This window comes from Pseudophryne corroboree, chromosome 8, assembly GCF_028390025.1.
Source record: "Pseudophryne corroboree isolate aPseCor3 chromosome 8, aPseCor3.hap2, whole genome shotgun sequence".
Lineage (NCBI taxonomy): Eukaryota > Metazoa > Chordata > Amphibia > Anura > Myobatrachidae > Pseudophryne > Pseudophryne corroboree.
Window position 1 is genome coordinate 6019295 of NC_086451.1, and position 19342 is coordinate 6038636.

The 19342-nt window shown below is 49.9% G+C and overlaps 1 protein-coding gene across 4 annotated transcripts in view; it reads right to left on the reverse strand.

The window, feature by feature from the left end:
* FAM163B (family with sequence similarity 163 member B) overlaps positions 1-19342 on the reverse strand; it is a 173578-nt gene that overhangs the window by 43507 nt on the left and 110729 nt on the right. For 3 of the 4 annotated variants that reach the window (XM_063935838.1, XM_063935841.1, XM_063935840.1), the window contains exon 3: positions 12268-12397. The exons of the other annotated variant lie outside the window; for it this stretch is intronic. The gene's annotated coding sequence lies outside the window, so the exon portion shown is untranslated. The remainder of the gene's footprint in view (positions 1-12267; positions 12398-19342) is intronic. 4 annotated transcript variants of the gene reach the window in all.

Below are 19342 nucleotides of genomic sequence, written 5' to 3' on the forward strand. Positions count from 1 at the left end.
GCCCTGTCCTGCCCTATATAACGTAGCTCCAGCCCTGTCCTGTCCTATATAAAGTAGCTCCAGCCTGTCCTGCCCTATATAACGTAGCTCCAGCCTTGTCCTGCCCTATATAATGTAGCTCCAGCCCTGTCCTGCCCTATATATAACGTAGCTCCAGCCCTGCCCTATATAACGTAGCTCCAGCCTTGTCCTGTCCTATATAATGTAGCTCCAGCCCTGTCCTGCCCTATATAACGTAGCTCCAGCCCTGTCCTATATAATGTAGCACCAGCCCTGTCCTGCCCTATATAACGTAGCTCCAGCCCTGTGCTACATAATGTAGCGCCAGCCCTGTCCTGCCCTATATAACGTAGCTCCAGCCCTGTCCTGCCCTATATAACGTAGCTCCAGCCCTGTCCTGCCCTATATAACGTAGCGCCAGCCCTGTCCTGCCCTATATAACGTAGCTCTAGCCCTGTCCTATATAACGTAGCTCCAGCCATGTCCTGTCCTATATAACGTAGCTCTAGCCCTGTCCTATATAACGTAGCTCCAGCCCTGTTCTATATAACATAGCTCCAGCCCTGTTCTATATAACATAGCTCCAGCCCTGTCCTATATAACGTAGCTCCAGCCCTGCCCCATATAACGTAGCTCCAGCCTTGTCCTGTCCTATATAACGTAGCTCCAGCCCTGTCCTGTCCTATATAACGTAGCTCCAGCCCTGTCCTGCCCTATATAACGTAGCTCCAGCCTTGTCCTGCCCTATATAACGTAGCTCCAACCCTGTCCTATATAACGTAGCTCCAGCCATGTCCTGTCCTATATAACGTAGCTCCAGCCCTGTCCTGCCCTATATAACGTAGCTCCAGCCCTGCCCTATGTAACGTAGCGCCAGCCCTGTCCTGCCCTATATAACGTAGCTCCAGCCCTGTCCTGTCCTATATAAAGTAGCTCCAGCCCTGTCCTGCCCTATATAACGTAGCTCCAGCCTTGTCCTGCCCTATATAACGTAGCTCCAGCCCTGTCCTGCCCTATATATAATGTAGCTCCAGCCCTGCCCTATATAACGTAGCTCCAGCCTTGTCCTGTCCTATATAATGTAGCTCCAGCCCTGTCCTGCCCTACATAACGTAGCTCCAGCCCTGTCCTGCCCTATATAACGTAGCTCCAGCCCTGCCCTATATAACGTAGCTCCAGCCCTGTATAACGTAGCTCCAGCCCTGTCCTGTCCAACGTAGCTCCAGCCCTGTCCTGCCCTATATAACGTAGCTCCAGCCCTGTTCTGCCCTATATAACGTAGCTCCAGCCCTGTGCTGCCCTATATAACGTAGCTCCAGCCCTGTCCTGCCCTATATAACGTAGCGCCAGCCCTGTCCTGCACTATATAACGTAGCTCCAGCCTTGTCCTGCCCTATATAACGTAGCTCCAGCCTTGTCCTGTCCTATATAACGTAGCTCCAGCCCTGTCCTGCCCTATATAACGTAGCGCCAGCCCTGTCCTGCCCTATATAACGTAGCTCCAGCCTTGTCCTGCCCTATATAACGTAGCTCCAGCCTTGTCCTGTCCTATATAACGTAGCTGCAGCCCTGTCCTGCCCTATATAACGTAGCGCCAGCCCTGTCCTGCCCTATATAACGTAGCTCCAGCCCTGCCCTATATAACGTAGCTCCAGCCTTGTCCTGTCCTATATAACGTAGCTCCAGCCCTGTCCTGCCCTATATAACGTAGCTCCAGCCCTGCCCTATGTAACGTAGCTCCAGCTCTGTCCTGCCCTATATATAACGTAGCTCCAGCCCTGTCCTGCCCTATATACCGTAGCTCCAGTCCTGTCCTATATAACGTAGCTCCAGCCCTGCCCTATATAACGTAGCTCCAGCCTTTTCCTGCCCTATATAACGTAGCTCCAGTCCTGTCCTATATAACGTAGCTCCAGCCCTGTCCTATATAACATAGCTCCAGTCCTGTCCTATATAATGTAGCTCCAGTCCTGTCCTGCCCTATATAATGTAGCTCCAGCCCTGTCCTGCCCTATATAATGTAGCTCCAGCCCTGTCCTATATAATGTAGCTCCAGTCCTGTCCTATATAATGTAGCTCCAGCCCTGTCCTATATAATGTAGCTCCAGCCCTGTCCTGCCCTATATATAACGTAGCTCCAGCCCTGTCCTGCCCTATATAATGTAGCTCCAGCCCTGTCCTGCCCAGTATATAACGTAGCTCCAGCCCTGTCCTGCCCAGTATATAACGTAGCTCCAGCCCTGTCCTGCCTTATATAACGTAGCTCCAGTCCTGTCCTATATAATGTAGCACCAGTCCTGTCCTGCCCTATATAACGTAGCTTCAGCCCTGTCCTGCCCTATATAATGTAGCACCAGCCCTGTCCTGCCCTATATAACGTAGCTCCAGCCCTGTCCTGCCCAGTATATAACGTAGCTCCAGCACTGTTCTGCCCAGTATATAACGTAGCTCCAGCCCTGTCCTGCCCAGTATATAACGTAGCTCCAGCCCTGTCCTGCCGTATATAACGTAGCTCAAGCCCTGTCCTGCCCTATATAACGTAGCTCCAGCCCTGTCCTGCCCTATATAACGTAGCTCCAGTCCTGTCCTGCCCTATATAATGTAGCACCAGCCCTGTCCTGCCCTATATAACGTAGCTCCAGCCCTGTCCTGCCCAGTATATAACGTAGCTCCAGCACTGTTCTGCCCAGTATATAACGTAGCTCCAGCCCTGTCCTGCCCAGTATATAATGTAGCTCCAGTCCTGTCCTGCCCTATATAACGTAGCTCCAGCCCTGTCCTGCCCTATATAACGTAGCTCCAGCCCTGCCCTATATAACGTAGATCAAGCCCTGTCCTGCCCTATATAACATAGCTCCTGTCCTGCCCTATATAACGTAGCTCCTGTCCTGCCCTATATAACGTAGATCAAGCCCTGTCATGTCCTATATAACGTAGCTCCAACCTTGTCCTGTCCTATATAACGTAGCTCCAACCTTGTCCTGTCCTATATAACGTAGCTCCAGCCCTGTCCTGCCCTATATAACGTAGCTCCAGTCCTGTCCTGCCCTATATAATGTAGCTCCAGCCTGTATATGGCACCTACAGTATGTGACTGATACAATGTAACACACAGTGATGAGCCCCTATAGCCTGTATATGGCACCTATGTGACTGATATACTGTAACACAGTGATGAGCCCCTATAGCCTGTATATGGCACCTATGTGACTGATACACTAACACAGAGATGAGCCCCTATAGCCTGTATGTGGCACATATGTGACTGATACACTGTAACACAGTGATGAGCCCCTATAGCCTGTATGTGGCACCTATGTGACTGATATACTGTAACACACAGTGATGAGCCCCTATAGTCTGTATATGGCACCTATGTGACTGATACACTGTAACACAGTGATGAGCCCCTATAGCCTGTATGTGGCACCTATGTGACTGATACACTGTAACACAGTGATGAGCCCCTATAGCCTGTATATGGCACCTATGTGACTGATACACTGTAACACACAGTGATGAGCCCCTATAGTCTGTATATGGCACCTATGTGACTGATACACTGTAACACAGTGATGAGCCCCTATAGCCTGTATATGGCACCTATGTGACTGATACACTGTAACACAGTGATGAGCCCCTATAGCCTGTATATGGCACCTATGTGACTGATATACTGTAACACAGTGATGAGCCCCTATAGCCTGTATATGGCACCTATGTGACTGATACACTGTAACACAGAGATGAGCCCCTATAGTCTGTATATAGCACCTATGTGACTGATACACTGTAACACAGTGATGAGCCCCTATAGCCTGTATATGGCACCTATGTGACTGATATACTGTAACACACAGTGATGAGCCCCTATAGTCTGTATATGGCACCTATGTGACTGATATACTGTAACACAGTGATGAGCCCCTATAGCCTGTATATGGCACCTATGTGACTGATACACTGTAACACAGTGACGAGCCCCTATAGCCTGTATATGGCACATATGTGACTGATACACTGTAACACAGTGATGAGCCCCTATAGCCTGTATATGGCACCTATGTGACTGATATACTGTAACACAGTGATGAGCCCCTATAGCCTGTATATGGCACCTATGTGACTGATACACTGTAACACAGTGATGAGCCCCTATAGCCTGTATATGGCACATATGTGACTGATACACTGTAACACAGTGATGAGCCCCTATAGCCTGTATGTGGCACCTATGTGACTGATATACTGTAACACACAGTGATGAGCCCCTATAGTCTGTATATGGCACCTATGTGACTGATACACTGTAACACAGTGATGAGCCCCTATAGCCTGTATATGGCACCTATGTGACTGATATACTGTAACACAGTGATGAGCCCCTATAGCCTGTATATGGCACCTATGTGACTGATACACTGTAACACACAGTGATGAGCCCCTATAGTCTGTATATGGCACCTATGTGACTGATACACTGTAACACACAGTGATGAGCCCCTATAGCCTGTATATGGCACCTATGTGACTGATACACTGTAACACACAGTGATGAGCCCCTATGGCCTGTATATGGCACCTATGTGACTGATACACTGTAACACACAGTGATGAGCCCCTATAGCCTGTATATAGCACCTATGTGATTGATATACTGTAACACACAGTGATGAGCCCCTATAGCCTGTATATGGCACCTATGTGACTGATACACTGTAACACACAGTGATGAGCCCCTATAGCCTGTATATAGCACCTATGTGACTGATATACTGTAACACACAGTGATGAGCCCCTATAGCCTGTATATGGCACATATGTGACTGATACACTGTAACACATAGTGATGAGCCCCTATAGTCTGTATATGGCACCTATGTGACTGATACACTGTAACACAGTGATAAGCCCCTATAGCCTGTATATGGCACCTATGTGACTGATACACTGTAACACACAGTGATGAGCCCCTATAGCCTGTATATGGCACCTATGTGACTGATACACTGTAACACACAGTGATGAGCCCCTATAGTCTGTATATGGCACCTATGTGACTGATATACTGTAACACACAGTGATGAGCCCCTATAGCCTGTATATGGCACCTATGTGACTGATACACTGCAACACACAGTGATGAGCCCCTATAGCCTGTATATGGCACCTATGTGACTGATTCACTGTAACACACAGTGATGAGCCCCTATAGTCTGTATATGGCACCTATGTGACTGATATACTGTAACACACAGTGATGAGCCCCTATAGCCTGTATATGGCACCTATGTGACTGATACACTGCAACACACAGTGATGAGCCCCTATAGCCTGTATATGGCACCTATGTGACTGATTCACTGTAACACACAGTGATGAGCCCCTATAGCCTGTATATGGCACCTATGTGACTGATACACTGCAACACACAGTGATGAGCCCCTATAGCCTGTATATGGCACCTATGTGACTGATTCACTGTAACACACAGTGATGAGCCCCTATAGTCTGTATATGGCACCTATGTGACTGATACACTGTAACACAGTGATGAGCCCCTATAGCCTGTATATGGCACCTATGTGACTGATACACTGTAACACAGTGATGAGCCCCTATAGCCTGTATATGGCACCTATGTGACTGATATACTGTAACACAGTGATGAGCCCCTATAGTCTGTATATGGCACCTATGTGACTGATACACTGTAACAGGAACATATAACTCTGGAAGCTTCTGTTTTGTGCCTGTACTGCTGATGTCCAACTTGAGGCCCATGGGCCATACATAAGACCCGTGGCCAAGTACGGGGCAACGAGTTCCATAGTGTCGGAGCCGCAATGGCTAAAAGCTCGACCCCCAGATGAATTATGGGAGATTCTAGGTACTGCTAGTAGTCTTTCATCTACAGATCTCAGTAATGGAGTGGGGCAGTATGGAGTCAGAAGCTGTGTCTGGTACCTTGGGCCCAGGTCATGTAGGGCAGCTGAAGTCAGTAAGCCAATCTTGTAGATGATTCTCCATCTTACAGGCAGCCAGTGGAGGGCGTAGAGGATGGGTGTTATGTGGCAGGAACGGGGCTGGTTGGGTAACAGCCTGGTGGCTGCATTCTGTACTATCTGCAAGCGATACAATGCTATTGCTGGGAGACCCAGGTGGAGGGCATTGCAGTAGTCTAGGTGTGATGACACAAGTGCAGGTATGACTTTAGGTAGATCTGAGGGAAGCGTCTGATTCTGGCTATGTTACTCACAAGGAAGAATGAGGATTTGATTGCGGCTGATACCTGATGTTTACGTGTGGGATGCCACCATCCAGGACAACGGCAAGATTCCGCACGTGGTCAGTGTATTGCAGCTCGGAAACCCCCAACAGAGTATACACACCTCATCGTCCTATGAACATCTGACATGTTTTAGGAATATATTTCAAGGAAGTGCAGTATTTCCCCCTATAATCCAATGTGTAAGCATAAGAAATCCCTACTTGTTCCAGTAAGAGTATACAATGCTATAGGACGGCCGGAGCAATGAATGAAGGATCCCTGATGTAATTACGGCAGGCTAATAATGTGGAATCTGGTCCTGCCACACGAGACGCACAATCGGTACCCACGTCAGTCAGTGAAAGAGACAAGCCCCGCAGTCCCTGTCCTGAAATGCTGACGGTGTCGTTAATCTCATGGAATCTCATAGAGTAACTAGCTGCGATCTTCCACCGTCCCTCTGTCAGATCCGCAGATCCCTCCACTAGTCTCCCCCCCGGTACCCTCCCGCCGCCCCAGCTGCCACCACCACTATCTTCAGCGCTGCCACACATTCAGAACACGGAGGAAGGGAAAGCAATAATCCAAACCTTCACAGGACGCCGTGTTCCAGCTCGTATCCACGCTACGGCCAGTTCTCTCCTTTTTCTATTTAACCTAATCAATGAGGGAGTGCGCAGCACGCGGAGAAGGCGCAGACAGTACTCCCTGCCAGTGCGCGTTATCATCACGTAACTCTCCAAACAATTCATTGCCGACGACTTCAGTCATACGGATCTCAAACCGAGGGAGTTATTGGAGAACACGACGCTCCACAAGCAAAACACAGCAGCGCAAATAGAAGGAGAAGAGCAGCCCTTCATGACTGCAGGAAATGTCACGCGGGGTCAGGAGAGGACGAGGGCTGCAGAAATCACCGGGTGACGCACTCACACCTGCGGAACTTCAGCCAGCACTGCAAGGAATTAATGAATAGAATTGGGCCGACAGCCAAACAGTTTGTGATCGGACAGTCGCCGCCCAAACAGAGTGAATACCCGCCCCGTGCAAGTCTTCGTACGCCACGCGAACATCTGTGCGAACGCCGGTCAGCTGCAAATCCATTCGCAACTCACTCACCATGGAATGATTTTTCCAGTCTCTGTGCAGCCCAGGACTCACTCCTACAGTGCGATACAATCAGGGTGAGCGGAGCCGGAGCTGACGTCACACACCCGTCCTGAGAACGCTTAGGCACGCCTGCGTTTTTCCTGACACTCCCAGAAAATGCCCAGTTACCACCCACAAATGCCCGCTTTCTGTCAATCAATTTGCGTATATCTAGCCATCAAAAAAGTTGCTGCATTTTTTCGCAGTTTGGCCTCGTGCGTGCGCACTTTGACCAGTAAGTTTTCTGGGAGTGGTTGGAAAAACGCAGGCGTGTCCAAGCGTTCGCAGGCCGGGTGTCTGATATAAATTCCGGGTCCGGACAGGATGAAGTGATCGTAGCGGCTGAGTAAGTTCTGGGCAACTCAGAAACTGCACAAAGTTTAGTTGTACCGCTCGGCTGCACATACGATCGCACACTTGCAAAGCGAAAATACACTCCCCGGTGGGTGGCGACTATCTGATCGCAGGACTGCAAAAAAACTGCTAGCGAGCGATCAGGTCTGAATTAGGCCCATAGGTAGGTAGACATGGCACATACCCCTGACCCCCCCACACACACACACACACTCACACACACACTCAGCGGCCCCCACACCCTACAGAATAATATGCTACTGCAGAGCTTGACTGACCTTAGATGAGGAGAGGGAGGTGGGGGGGGGGGGGGGGGGCACCATGGGACGGAGTAGGGGGGGGGGGCAGTTACTGCGGGCCCCAGAGAGTAACAACTGCACATCTTATACGGTGACAGAGAGAGGTAGGAATATATATATAAACCATGGGACAGCGGGTAATAATCTCCTCCAGTGCTGGTGGCCAGCCAGCGCAGAGTCTGTAGCACTGGGCTTTCCTGGTGCTGGGTGCGGCAGCTGCTCCCCCTGTCTCTCCTGTGTCCTGACCCTGCAATGCCCTCCGTCTCTCCTGCGTCCTGACCCTGCAATGTCCCCCTGTCTCTCCTGTGTCCTGACCCTGCAATGCCCTCCGTCTCTCCTGCGTCCTGACCCTGCAATGCCCTCCGTCTCTCCTGTGTCCTGACCCTGCAATGCACTCCGTCTCTCCTGCATCCTGACCCTGCAATGCCCTCCGTCTCTCCTGTGTCCTGACCCTGCAATGCCCTCCGTCTCTCCTGCGTCCTGACCCTGCAATGCCCTCCGTCTCTCCTGCGTCCTGACCCTGCAATGCCCTCCGTTTCTCCTGCGTCCTGACCCTGCAATGTCCTCCGTCTCTCCTGCGTCCTGACCCTGCAATGCTCTCCGTCTCTCCTGCGTCCTGACCCTGCAATGCTCTCCGTCTCTCCTGCGTCCTGACCCTGCAATGCCCTCCGTCTCTCCTGCGTCCTGATCCTGCAATGCCCTCCGTCTCTCCTGCGTCCTGACCCTGCAATGCTCTCCGTCTCTCCTGCGTCCTGACCCTGCAATGCCCTCCGTCTCTCCTGCGTCCTGACCCTGCAATGCTCTCCGTCTCTCCTGCGTCCTGACCCTGCAATGCCTTCCGTCTCTCCTGCGTCCTGACCCTGCAATGCCCTCCGTCTCTCCTGCGTCCTGACCCTGCAATGCCCTCCGTCTCTCCTGCGTCCTGATCCTGCAATGCCCTCCGTCTCTCCTGTGACCTGACTCTGCAATGCCCTCCGTCTCACCTGCGTCCTGACCCTGCAATGCCCTCCGTCTCTCCTGTTTCCTGACCCTGCAATGCCCTCCGTCTCTCCTGTGTCCTGACCCTGCAATGCCCTCCGTCTCTCCAGCGTCCTGACCCTGCAATGCTCTCCGTCTCACCTGCGTCCTGACCATGCAATGCCCTCCGTCTCCCCAGCGTCCTGACCCTGCAATGCCCTCCGTCTCTCCTGCGTCCTGACCCTGCAATGCCCTCCGTCTCTCCTGCGTCCTGACCCTGCAATGCCCTCCGTCTCTCCTGCGTCCTGACCATGCAATGCCCTTCGTCTCTCCTGTTTCCTGACCCTGCAATGCCCTCCGTCTCTCCTGCGTCCTGACCCTGCAATGCCCTCCATTTCTCCTGTGTCCTGACCCTGCAGTGCCCTCCGTCTCTCCTGCGTCCTGACCCTGCAGTGCCCTCCATCTCTCCTGCGTCCTGACCCTGCAGTGCCCTCCGTCTCTCCTGTGTCCTGACCCTGCAGTGCCCTCCGTCTCTACTGCGTCCTGACCCTGCAATGCCCTCCGTCTCTCCTGCGTCCTGACCCTGCAATGCCCTCCGTCTCTCCTGCGTCCTGACCCTGCAATGCCCTCCGTCTCTCCTGCGTCCTGACCCTGCAGTGCCCTCCGTCTCTCCTGTGTCCTGACCCTGCAGTGCCCTCCGTCTCTACTGCGTCCTGACCCTGCAATGCCCTCCGTCTCTCCTGTGTCCTGACCCTGCGATGGGCCAATGAGTACTCTGATCAGTAGTAAAGCTGGCGGGGCCGGCACTGATGAGTAAAGGAAGGCAGGAAGAGGATTCTCAGTATCCCATGGACCTGCCGGCTGCTCTGCACCTTCATTCTGTCTCCTGTGTGTCTATTACATAATCCTAGCAAATTCTATAACCATTACAGCTGAGAATGCATAAGAGCTGACGCCCCAGGGCAAATAACGGCTGTCCGGCAGGGCGCCTCATGTTTCATATCAGAGGAAGCCTAACTAAACTTGCTGGAGATTATATAATGATTATCATACACTGTGTGTGTATACATTTATACACACAGTAAGGTCTCATTATTACGACCACCTCCTCCACGTGACAAAGGCAGTGCGTAGCCCATGAAGTATGTCATGTGACGTACGCTGGTGGGTATATAAGGTGTGGTATAGGCCGTCTGCACACATATCACTCGTTGCTGGCTTGGTGGGTATATAAGATGTGTGACAGGCCGTCTGCACACATATCACTCGTTGCTGGCTTGGTGGGTATATAAGGCGTGTGATAGGCCGATTGCACACATATCACTCGTTGCTGGCTTGGTGGGTATATAAGGTGTGTGATAGGCCGTCTGCACACATATCACTCGTTGCTGGCTCGGTGGGTATATAAGGTGTGTGATAGGCCGTCTGCACACATATCACTCGTTGCTGGCTTGGTGGCTATATAAGGTGTGTGATAGGCCGTCTGCACACATATCACTCGTTGCTGGCTTGGTGGGTATATAAGGTGTGTGATAGGCCGTCTGCACACATATCACTCGTTGCTGGCTTGGTGGGTATATAAGGGGTGTGATAGGCCGTCTGCACACATATCACTCGTTGCTGGCTTGGTGGGTATATAAGGTGTGTGATAGGCCGTCTGCACACATATCACTCGTTGCTGGCTTGGTGGGTATATAAGGTGTGTGATAGGCCGTCTGTACACATATCACTCGTTGCTGGCTTGGTGGGTATATAAGGTGTGTGATAGGCCGTCTGCACACATATCACTCGTTGCTGGCTTGGTGGGTATATAAGGGGTGTGATAGGCCGTCTGCACACATATCACTCGTTGCTGGCTTGGTGGGTATATAAGGTGTGTGATAGGCCGTCTGCACACATATCACTCGTTGCTGGCTTGGTGGGTATATAAGGTGTGTGATAGGCCGTCTGTACACATATCACTCGTTGCTGGCTTGGTGGGTATATAAGGTGTGTGATAGGCTGTCTGCACACATATCACTCGTTGCTGGCTTGGTGGGTATATAAGGGGTGTGATACGCCGTCTGCACACATATCACTCGTTGCTAGCTTGGTGGGTATATAAGGTGTGTGATAGGCCGTCTGCACACATATCACTCGTTGCTGGCTTTGTGGGTATATAAGGTGTGTGATAGGCCGTCTGCACACATATCACTTGTTGCTGGCTTGGTGGGTATATAAGGTGTGTGATAGGCCGTCTGCACATATATCACTCGTTGCTGGCTTGGTGGGTATATAAGGTGTGTGATAGGCCGTCTGCACACATATCACTCGTTGCTGGCTTGGTGGGTATATAAGGTGTGTGATAGGCCGTCTGTACACATATCACTCGTTGCTGGCTTGGTGGGTATATAAGGTGTGTGATAGGCTGTCTGCACACATATCACTCGTTGCTGGCTTGGTGGGTATATAAGGGGTGTGATACGCCGTCTGCACACATATCACTCGTTGCTGGCTTGGTGGGTATATAAGGTGTGTGATAGGCCGTCTGCACACATATCACTTGTTGCTGGCTTGGTGGGTATATAAGGCGTGCGATAGGCCGTCTGCACACATATCACTCGTTGCTGTCATGGGTAAAGGGGTGAGTTATCAGAGTTGCAGAATGGGATGATAAACGGCTTTCAGGCAAGGGAGGCGGTGTTTCTGACACAGCGCAGTGTGTGACCTGTTCGCGTGCTGCTGCGGTGAAGGTGTATCGTGACTGGACAAATGGCACCATTGCAAATAACCAATGTGGAAACTGCGGACACCATGTGCCACTGATATGAGAGGTGAATGTTGGCTATGAAGGTGCGTGAGGGGTGACCGACACGCTACATCGTCAGAATGTACCTGTGCCAACCTACCATCACCTTTACTTACTCCCAGCCCATCTAGCTGCTGTCTGAGCTGCACATAATATGATAAATACAGTATATATAAGAGGGCTGGCTCTGCATACGGCCTGTGATTAACAGTGCCTCTCATGTGTGCGTGTGTATATATATATATATATATATATATATATATAGTGTGGGTGCGATGGATGGCACTCATTCAGACTCCACGCCATATGCGAAAACGGTGAAACTTTAATCAGCCGACATGTTTCGGGGAACACAGCCCCGTCCTCAGGGCCAGACGAACAAAACATACTAATGACATGACTTATATAGTGAACACAACATTAAGACATTACATGCAAATCATACTCACCTGCCACGAGGCGCCGCCGCCCGCCGGACCGTCCAGCCACACTTGCCGTGTCTCCTTCCAGTGACGTCAGCGGTGCGCCGCGTCGCAGGCGAGTATCCTAGGGAACCAGACTGTTTAAGCTGGAAGTAACCTAGGGAACATACAAAGCAAAAAACTTTATGTAAAGTTGACATGTGTACACCAACATAGAAAAATAAGAATTTACTTACCGATAATTCTATTTCTCATAGTCCGTAGTGGATGCTGGGGACTCCGTCAGGACCATGGGGAATAGCGGGCTCCGCAGGAGACAGGGCACATCTAAAAAAGCTTTTAGGTCACATGGTGCGTACTGGCTCCTCCCCCTATGACCCTCCTCCAAGCCTCAGTTAGGTACTGTGCCCGGACGAGCGTACACAATAAGGAAGGATCTTGAATCCCGGGTAAGACTCATACCAGCCACACCAATCACACCATACAACTTGTGATCTGAACCCAGTTAACAGTATGATAACAAAACGAAGTAGCCTCTAAAAAGATGGCTCACAACAATAATAACCCGATTTTTGTAACAATAACTATGTACAAGTATTGCAGACAATCCGCACTTGGGATGGGCGCCCAGCATCCACTACGGACTATGAGAAATAGAATTATCGGTAAGTAAATTCTTATTTTCTCTAACGTCCTAGTGGATGCTGGGGACTCCGTCAGGACCATGGGGATTATACCAAAGCTCCCAAACGGGCGGGAGAGTGCGGATGACTCTGCAGCACCGAATGAGAAAACTCCAGGTCCTCTGTAGCCAGAGTATCAAATTTGTAAAATTTTACAAACGTGTTCTCCCCTGACCACGTAGCTGCTCGGCAAAGTTGTAATGCCGAGACTCCTCGGGCAGCCGCCCAAGATGAGCCCACCTTCCTTGTGGAGTGGGCCTTTACAGATTTAGGCTGTGGCACGCCTGCCACAGAATGTGCAAGTTGGATTGTGCTACAGATCCAACGTGCAATCGTCTGTTTAGACGCAGGAGCACCCATCTTGTTGGGTGCATACAATGTAAACAACGAGTCAGTTTTTCTGACTCCAGCTGTCCTTGAAATATATATTTTTAATGCTCTGACAACGTCCAGTAACTTTGAGTCCTCCAAGTCGCTAGTAGCCGCAGGCACCACAATAGGCTGGTTTAAGTGAAATGCCGAAACCACCTTAGGGAGAAATTGAGGACGCGTCCTCAATTCTGCCCTGTCCGAATGGAATATCAGATATGGGCTCTTGTATGACAAAGCTGCCAACTCTGAAACTCTCCTGGCAGAAGCCAGGGCCAACAGCATGGTTACCTTCCATGTAAGGTATTTTAATTCTACCGATTTTAACGGCTCAAACCAATGAGATTTGAGAAAATTTAGAACCACGTTCAAATCCCACGGTGCCACTGGAGGCACTATTGGGGGTTGTATATGTAGTACACCTTTGACAAAAGTTTGTACTTCAGGCACTGACGCCAATTCCTTCTGGAAGAAAATTGATAAGGCCGAAATTTGAACTTTAATAGACCCCAATTTTAGGCCCATAGACAATCCTGCTTGCAGGAAATGTAAGAATCGACCCAATTGAAATTCTTCCGTTGGAGCCTTCTTGGCCTCACACCACGCAACATATTTTCGCCAAATGCGGTGATAATGTTGTACAGTCACTTCCTTCCTAGCCTTAATCAAGGTAGGAATAACTTCCTCTGGAATGCCCTTTTCTTTTAGAATCCGGCGTTCAACCGCCATGCCGTCAAACGCAGACGCGGTAAGTCTTGGAACATACAAGGTCCCTGCTGAAGCAGATCCCTTCTCAGAGGTAGAGGCCACGGATCCTCCGTGAGCATCTCTTGAAGTTCCGGATACCAAGTTCTCCTTGGCCAGTCCGGAGCCACCAGTATCGTTCTTACTCCTCTTTTCCGTATAATTCTCAGCACCTTTGGTATGAGAGGCAGAGGAGGGAACACATACACTGATTGGTACACCCACGGTGTTACCAGAGCGTCCACAGCTATTGCCTGAGGGTCTCTTGACCTGGCGCAATACCTGTCCAATTTTTTGTTGAGGCGAGACGCCATCATGTCTACCTTTGGTTTTTCCCAACGGTTCACAATCATGTGGAAAACTTCTGGATGAAGTCCCCACTCTCCCGGGTGAAGGTCGTGTCTGCTGAGGAAATCTGCTTCCCAGTTGTCCACTCCCGGGATGAACACTGCTGACAGTGCTATGACATGATTCTCCGCCCAGCGCAGAATCCTTGCCGCTTCTGCCATTGCACTCCTGCTTCTCGTGCCGCCTTGTCGGTTTACGTGGGCGACTGCCGTGATGTTGTCGGACTGGATCAACACCGGCTGACCCTGAAGCAGCGGTTTTGCCAGACTTAGAGCATTGTAGATCGCTCTTAGCTCCAGTATATTTATGTGAAGAGACGTCTCCAGGCTTGACCACACGCCCTGGAAATTTCTTCCCTTTGTGACTGCTCCCCAACCTCGTAGGCTGGCATCCGTAGTCACCAGGACCCAGTCCTGTATGCCGAATCTGCGGCCCACTAACAGATGGGCAGTCTGCAGCCACCACAGGAGAGACAACCTTGTTCTTGGTGACAGTGCTATCCGCTGATGCATGTGCAGATGCGATCCGGACCATTTGTCCAGCAGATCCCACTGAAATGTCCGTGCATGGAATCTGCCGAATGGAATCGCTTCGTACGAAGCCACCATCTTTCCCAGGACTCTTGTGCATTGATGTACTGACACCGTTCCTGGTTTTAGGAGGTTCCTGACAAGTTCGGATAACTCCCTTGCTTTTTCCTCCGGGAGAAACACCTTTTTCTGAACCGTGTCCAGAATCATTCCCAGGAACAGCAGACGAGTTGTCGGGGTCAATTGAGATTTTGGAAGATTCAGAATCCACCCGTGTTGCTGGAGCACTACCTGGGTTAGTGCTACACCGACTTCCAGCTGTTCTCTGGACTTTGCCCTTATCAGGAGATCGTCCAAGTAAGGGATAATTAATACGCCTTTTCTTCGTAGAAGAACCATCATTTCGGTCATTACCTTGGTAAAGACCCGAGGGGCCGTAGACAAACCAAACGGCATCGTTTGAAACTGATAATGACAGTCTTGTATCACGAACCTGAGATACCCTTGGTGTGAGGGGTAAATTGGGACATGCAGATAAGCATCCTTTATGTCCAGGGACACCATGAAGTCCCCGTCTTCCAGATTCGCTATCACTGCTCTGAGTGACTCCATTTTGAACTTGAATTTCTGTATGTACAGGTTCAAGGATTTCAGATTTAGAATAGGTCTTACCGAACCGTCCGGCTTCGGTACCACAAATAGTGTGGAATAATACCCCTTTCCCTGTTGTAGGAGGGGTACCTTGACTATCACCTGCTGAGAATACAGCTTGTGAATGGCTTCCAAAACCGACGTCCTTTCTGAGGGAGACGTTGGTAAAGCAGACTTTAGGAACCGGCGAGGGGGAAACCTTTCGAACTCCAGCATGTAACCCTGAGATATTATCTGCAGGACCCACGGGTCCACTTGTGAGTGAGCCCATTGATTGCTGAAAATCTTGAGTCGACCCCCCACCGTTCCTGGGTCCGCTTGTAAAGCCCCAGCGTCATGCTGATGGCTTTGTAGAAGCCGGGGCGGGCTTCTGTTCCTGGGCAGGGGCTGCGTGCTGCCCTTTCTTACCCTTTCCTCTGCCTCTCGGCAGATAAGACTGTCCTTTTGGTCGCTTTTTATAGGAGCGAAAGGACTGCGGCTGAAAAGACGGTGTCTTTTTCTGTTGTGAAGGGGTCTGAGGTAAAAAGGTGGATTTGCCGGCAGTTGCCGTGGTCACCAGGTCCGAAAGACCGACCCCAAACAATTCCTCTCCTTTATATGGCAATACTTCCATATGCCTCTTGGAATCCGCATCACCTGACCACTGTCGCGTCCATAAACTTCTTCTAGCAGATATGGACATCGCGCTTACTCTTGATGCTAGAGTACAAACATCCCTCTGAGCATCTCGCATATAAAGAAAAGCATCCTTTAATTGCTCTAGAGTCAATAAAATACTGTCCCTATCCAGGGTCTCAATATTTTCAGTCAGAGAATCCAACCACACTACCCCAGCACTGCACATCCAGGCTGAGGCTATTGCCGGTCGCAGTATAACACCCGTATGTGTGTATATACTCTTCAGTGTAGTTTCCAGCCTCCTATCTGCTGGATCCTTGAGGGCGGCCGTATCAGGAGACGGCAACGCCACTTGCTTTGATAAACGTGTGAGCGCCTTATCCACCTTAGGGGGTGATTCCCAGCGCGCCCTAACCTCTGGTGGGAAAGGGTATAATGCCAACAACTTCTTTGAAATTAGCATTTTTCTATCGGGGGTAACCCACGCTTCATCACACACATCATTCAATTCCTCTGATTCTGGGAAAAATACAGGTAGTTTTTTCACCCCCCACATAATACCCCTTTTTGAGGTACCAGTAGTATCAGAGAGCTGCAAAGCCTCCTTCATTGCCGTGATCATATAACGTGTGGCCCTATTGGAAAATACGTTTACTTCCTCACCGTCGACACTAGATTCATCTGTGTCGGTACCCGTGTCGACTGACTGAGGTAAGGGACGTTTTACAGCCCCTGACGGTGTCTGAGATGCCTGAACCGGTACTAACTGGTTTGCCGGGCGTCTCATTTCGTCAACTGACTTTTGTAATGTGCTGACATTATCACGTAATTCCATAACCAAAGCCATCCATTCCGGTGTCGACTCCCTAGGGGGTGACATTACCATCATCGGCAATTGCTCTGCCTCCACACCAACTTCGTCCTCATACATGTCGACACACACGTACCGACACACACAGCAGCCACACAGTGAATGCTCTATTGAAGACAGGACCCTCCTAGCCCTTTGGGGAGACAGAGGGAGAGTTTGCCAGCACACACCAAAAGCGCTATACAGTATATAACAACCCTAGAAGGTGTTGTTTTTATATATGCGCTCTCAATATATATTTATATCGCCAATTTATGCCCCCCCTCTCTTTGTTACCCTGTTTCTGTAGTGCAGTGCAGGGGAGAGTCGTGGGAGCCTTCCTCACCAGCGGAGCCGTGCAGGAAAATGGCGCCGAGTGCTGAGGAGAATAAGCTCCGCCCCTTTTCCGGCGGGCTTTTCTCCCGGTTTTTCTAATAAACTGGCCTGGGTTAAATACATACATATAGCCTTAATGGCTATATGTGATGTATTTATTTGCCTCTAAGGTACTCTATATTGCTGCCCAGGGCGCCCCCAGCAGCGCCCTGCACCCTCCGTGACCGAGATCCGTGAGCCGTGTAGCAACAATGGCGCACAGCTGCAGTGCTGTGCGCTACCTCTATGAAGACTGAAGTCTTCTGCCGCCTGTTTCCGGACCTCCGTTCTGCCGTTCATCAGCGTCTGTAAGGGGGATCGGCGGCGCGGCTCCGGGACGAACCCCAGGCTGACCTGTGTTCCGACTCCCTCTGGAGCTCAGTGTCCAGTAGCCTAAGACTTCAATCCTCCTGCAGGCAGGTGAGTTGCAAGTCTCTCCCCTAAGTCCCTCGTTGCAGTGCTCCTGTCGCCAGCAGGAGACACTGATTAGAAACCTAAAAAAAAACTTTTCTAACTAGCTCTTTAAGAGAGCCACCTAGATTGCACCCTCTCGGACGGGCACAAAAACCTAACTGAGGCTTGGAGGAGGGTCATAGGGGGAGGAGCCAGTACGCACCATGTGACCTAAAAGCTTTTTTAGATGTGCCCTGTCTCCTGCGGAGCCCGCTATTCCCCATGGTCCTGACGGAGTCCCCAGCATCCACTAGGACGTTAGAGAAATATAGTTGGAATAAACGTTAACACACCAACATTACGAACATATTAAAATCACTGATTATGTCTAGGGCTGTCACGACTGCAGTATTGGACCTGATAAAAAGTAAACAGTACTACTTACAAAAAGTAATTATTCTGCAATTGAAACATGTGGAGATATGCCCATACCCACTTGCCAGAAATGGTAATACTGATACTCTGAACATATGCATGACAATAGTGTACAGAAACAAAAAATTGAATATATAAGGATAAAGGAATAAAGGCATAAAGGGACAACGCAAAAAATGGGTTAGATCAATGTATCTATAATGGGTTTTTAGGGAATGCTTTTAAAGAATATTAATAGGAAATAATGGGAAATAATTTTTAAAGGATAAACTTAAAGAAAACATTGTAACCCCAAATTTTCGTTAAGCCCCCCAGGTGATAAGGTCCCCAATTTATAGATCCATCTGGACTCTTTTTGTAGTAGGGCCCTATCCCTGTTCCCTCCTCTAAGTTTGGGGGGAACATGGTCAATAAGGATTGCCCTGATGCTTGCTACCCTATGTCCCATTGTTAAGCAGTGCCTGGCGAATGGTTGTTCGCTGTTTTTCTTTTCAAATGCTTTCTTAATGGCACTCCTATGGAGAGCCATTCTCTCCCGGAATTGCCTAATGGTCTTACCCACATAGGCTAATCCGCAGGGACAAGTGAGCATGTACACCACATGTGTCGTGGTGCACGTCAACCGGTGTAGAATGGGTATTTTACGACCTGTAGATGGATGATTGAATGAGGTGCCCACCAATAGTGTATTACATGTGGCGCACCCCAGACACCGATAGCAACCATTTTTGGCTCTCAGAAAGTGAGTCTCCCTTTCCTTGGCCATGTTGGTGATATCCAATTGAACTATTCGGTCTCCTATGTTCCTCCCCCTGGTGTGACTAGGTAAAAGTGCTGTGTTAGACAGGGAGGACAGGGATGTGTCTGTTTGGATTATTGGCCACATCTGTTTGGCTTTTTTTACCAGTTGTTTGCTACGAGTCGTGTATTTGTTAATCCAGGGAAATTTTTCCCTGTCAGGGGGTTTGTTAATATGGCTGGGTTCCAAAACTTGTTGGCGGGTCATGTCTAACACCCGTCTTTTGGACACCTCAAGGTCTGCTAGGGGGTAGCCTCGTTCCGCAAACGAACATTTGGGGTTACAATGTTTTCTTTAAGTTTATCCT